This window comes from Prionailurus bengalensis, chromosome D4 (assembly GCF_016509475.1).
Source record: "Prionailurus bengalensis isolate Pbe53 chromosome D4, Fcat_Pben_1.1_paternal_pri, whole genome shotgun sequence".
Classification (NCBI taxonomy): domain Eukaryota; kingdom Metazoa; phylum Chordata; class Mammalia; order Carnivora; family Felidae; genus Prionailurus; species Prionailurus bengalensis.
The window spans coordinates 23880003-23884682 of NC_057359.1; the positions used below are offsets into that span (position 1 = coordinate 23880003).

The following is a 4680-nucleotide window of genomic DNA, read 5'->3' on the forward strand; positions in this document are numbered from 1 at the left end:
CACCACTCCTAGCCCATGCTGTGGCAGTGGGAGACACTCCGACTCACAGATCCATTAAGTCTTTGGCATCTGAGTGTTGGGAAAATTCATTTCAAACAGAGATAAATATTGGAGCCTAGAGCAGCGGTTCTCAATTTGAATCACCTGAAGAGATCTGAAAAAATCTTGGTTGCTAGTCCTCACCCCCATGCTTGTAACTGAACTGGGTTACTGTGCCACCAGGGCACATGCACTTTAAAGCTTCCCATGTTACTAATGTGCACCCAAAGGTGAGAATAGCTGATCTAGCACAGTGTTCCTCAGACATCAATACGTCTAGGAATCACCTGAGGATCTGGTTAAAATGCAGATTCTGATTCCACAGATCTGGGATGGGGCTTCAGTTGCTGCATTTCTGACAGTGTCCTGGGGGATGCCAATGCTGTTGACCCACCGGCCACACTTCTAGTAGCCAGGATCTAGAGAGCTGGTTTTCAAATGTGGCCACACAATGGGGTAACCAGCAGAGTTATACAAATACTGACACCTCCAGTGATTCTTATTTAATTGATCAGGGTTTCTGTGTGAGCGTCAGGGTCTTTAAAAGCTTCCTACAACATTGTAAAGTGCAACCCAGGGTGGGAAGCACCGTTACTAAAAAAGGCAGAAACAATCTTCAGTTGTTTTTGGCAATCCAACAGTGTGAGCAGGTGGGCTGCATCAGGCATCACCTTCAATGGCAGGGTCAGCAACCAGACATACCTGCCTTCCAAACCTATAGTATAGACACAAGTGTACCCACACCGGGAAAGGGAAGGTCATACCAGTGAGTCATTCTAGAATACCAAGAAAGATGCCTAAATAATCCTGATGTTCTAGCTTTAGGTTTGTATTCAATGTTTATTTCCTCTTACCACTGCTATGTGCTCATTAATACACTGACAAGTGTCCTAGTGATGTCAAGCATTCTCCCTGAGTCATGTCCAGGGTCCATTAATAATTGCCTTTCTCTGCCATGTCCCAACTTCCCCCATAGAGAGAAGGCTGACTGGTCCTGTGGGCTCTCTGCAGGAAAGAAAGAAAGCCTGGCTAAACTCCCAGGGATGGTGGCAGCTAATGGGGAGGTTCACATGTTGGGAATATAATTTGGGAAGGTGCCAAAGTGTGAGAGGTAAAATTAGGGAGAAAAGAGGAAAGAGAATAGGCGAAAGTGATTTTATTACACTGTGTTCACCACTGGGGAGAGTGAGGGGAACATTATTTTCAGTCTCCATGGGAGATCTTTAACAGAATTGATAAGGCTCACAAATGCATTCATGGGGAATGCAAAGTGCTCCTAAGCCTGACTTCAAGGCTTGTGCAGCATAAAAACAAAGACTGTGCAAGGAACCAGGAATATGTGTGTAACAAATTTTTAAGGACAGGTGATGGGAGATCAATAGGCAAAAAGAAAGCAGACAAAGCTGGTTCTGGGGAATGGTGTTAAAACAAGTTAATTAAATCTCTTTCATCTTGGTCAGCTAAGTACTTCCTTAGTCCACCTGAGAGCTGAAACAAGCTTTTGTAACAGGAGTCAGAACTGCAGGAGCAGACCCTGATCCCCAGTGAAGTAGGCTGGATATCCCTCACGACCAGCAGCACCACTGGGATGGCATGGCCGTATATCCAGTCCTAATTCACACAAGTTGTTCCAGCATCTGATGCAGTTGAGCATTTTAGCACTCTCACTGTGTTTGGGTTTGGACAAGAAGTGGTCAACCCAGTCAAAGGGTAACCTATATGTTATAGGCTGAGTTGTGTCCCCTCAAAATTCATGTGTTGAAGCCTCTGCCTGAATCATGTCATCCCATCAGGCCATAAGGTCAAGTTCAAAGTCAGTAATAATTAAATACATTCCATCACCACAGCTATGGTAATGGTGTGAATATACAATACTATTTAAAGGGAGAGTGAAATTTTACATTAATTATGTGATCTATCACACGTCGGTTCTGTCAGTGTATTTTTAGGGGTTGATCGGCCATGGACTTGGTCTTAATAAAAGAACTTCAGAGTAGGGACTTAATATCAAGCATATCTAGAATATCTGTCTAGACAACTTACTATGAAGCAGTCACTTCCCATTGCTGAGCCTCAGTTTCAAAATAAATAAATAAATAAATAATAAGTCTTTTGGGGCACCTGGGTGGTGCAATTAATTAAGCATCCAACTCTTGATTTTGGCTCAAGTCATGATCTCATGATTTGTGGGATCAAGAGCACATGCACTCGATCTCTCTCTCTCTCAAAATAAATAAACTCAAAAAAAAAAATAAGTCTTTTAACTACTTTGGCATTTATAACATAGCAACCACTTAGCCCACATAGTGTTTTGTTTACTTGTTTAATTAGTTGCAAATATTTTAAAGGATTTCACACTAAAATCTAGTTTCTCTCAATAAACTGGAGACTCTGACAAGAATGAGCGTCAAGACAACAAACACCAGGAGTAGAGCTGCATTTCCCCCTTTAGATGTCTGCCCTTTCCTAATGCCACAGTCCCACAGGCAACTTCCATCAGGCTACGTGCTTGCCTTCTAATTGAGCTTGGGCCTCCAATCTAGAGTGTCCAGCTACAAAATTCTGAGATTCTAAATTGAGACAGGATATTCTCCCAATACCAACTCACTTCCAGTACTGCTCTTCAAACAGTACTAGTCTGTGGTTAGCAGTGTTTAAGTTTGGGGAGAATTTCTAACTACAACTTTTGCCTTGTACATAAAATCTGTTCTTCGCACTCCTTCTTCAGGGAATACCTTCTGGGTCCCCAGTGCTCCAGGTTTCTACATAGGGATTTTCTCTTAAGAGTTTAAAGCAGTGTGGCACTAAAGGGACTCTGTTTTGAGACTAGTTGGGGACTTATCCTGAATAAAAAACACAGCTTCTCTTCCTACACACCTTCCTCAATCCATTGGTTGTTTCATCAAAGAATCATGTCCAACCAGCTGCCCTACCATTGAAAACAGCTTGTCTTTGGGACCAGCTATAGTGATGAGTGGGCTTCCAGGCATGCTCAGTCTGCTCCACCACACTTTATCATGATGAGAAAAGCTCTATGAAGGGTGTCTCTCAGAAAATAACCTCAGAGAAAAGTTGTCAGAACCTGGAAATAAAAGGACAGACAAGAACTCTGTGCAAAAGTTGAAAGATTTAAAGGTAAGTGATTTTGGTATTGTTGTTTATTGGTTTGGGCTTGGCAGCTGCCCTAGAAGACAGAAAGGAGAGAAGGAAGAGAGTCCCAAGAGCAATACATAAGAGAGGAAATGAGAACTACAGAAACTAAGAGGCCCAGGAAATTCAGAAGTACCAAGAAAAACAGTTGAAGAAAGAGATTCCATCAGTCTTTCCTTCTTTGACACATTTGAACACTGAAAAGTACACTTAGGTGAGGGCAACCTTCCTGGGGCTTGAAATAACATTTTCAAAGTCTTTCGTAGTTAAATGTATTCATACACTTTAATCCCATTTAACCTTTTCTAATGTCTGATATTATTTTTTGGTCACTCGTTGAAAATTTTGTTTTTGGCCGGACGCAGATATAAAAGCTCTCAAAAAGGACAGCTATGTCTTTTGGCAATCTGTTCCTGGCATTTTTCTTTGGTCTCCTTCATTCTCTTGTTCAAAAATCTATCAAATACTGCAGCCCTGTCCTTATTTTCCTTAGTACACCATCTCTTTATATCAGTTCACTGATGTTTGTGTCACAGGACACGTGGAGGAACAAACACTGAATCTTGAATACTTTAGTCCTGGGGCTTTGTGCAGGGGTTTTCTGACAACACACCAGTGGGCATTAACTTCTTGAGAGAGACTGAAAATCTGCATATTCTACTAATTCTTTTGGGCCCCCAGTGACAACGCATAGTATATCATAGCATCATTCAGTTTAAGAATATCTTTTTTTTTTTTTCAACAATAACCAAATTGAGAACACTCATATTGGTACCTACAATGAAACCTTGAACAGATTTGTACTTCCTTTCTCCAGTTCCCCTTGGTCTATAACAGGAATGCCCCTACTCAGTGATAAGCCAAGATAGCTATGGTCAAGACAGCTTGCTTCATGGGGAAACCTTGTTTGCTGATCTGGACCATACATTCTTTCCACTCTTTACCAGAGCATCAGCATCAACTTGTGTCTCCATACCTTTCTCACTAAAGGTATGAAGTTTGCATTCATCATCCACTTCAATGAGTTTCTGGCAGCTGGTGACTGGGAGGGAGATTTTCAACTTCATCCTGAGGACGCTGATCATCTCCAAGATGCCCTGAAAAAGAGATGACTTCATTTAATCTTTATGACAATCCTTTATCTCCCTTTATATATGAGAATCAGAAGCAGAGAGATTTTTCTCAAAATTATTCATTCCATAAATGGTAGAAACAAGATTTGAAACGGTCTCTGCTGCTCCAGACCATGCTCCTTCCACTGCACGAACCTGCCATCTTTAGATAAATAGGTGGGGATGGAACAAAGGCCTGAAACTGTTAAAATACTTGTACAAATTTACATAGCTACTAAATATCAATGCCAGGATTTGATGCCACCTTTCTGACTCCAGGCACTAAATGCTTAAGCACATTGGTGACTAGAATTCCTAAATGTTTCCACATAGGTACATATAAATCTGGAGCTTAAATATATCCTGGGAAGGGAATCAT

General features: G+C 41.4%; 1 pseudogene; it reads right to left on the minus strand.

Moving 5' to 3' along the window:
* Positions 1-3566: 3566 nt before the first annotated feature.
* LOC122474370 lies at positions 3567-4272 on the minus strand (annotated as a pseudogene).
* Between the last annotated feature and the right edge of the window lie 408 nt (positions 4273-4680).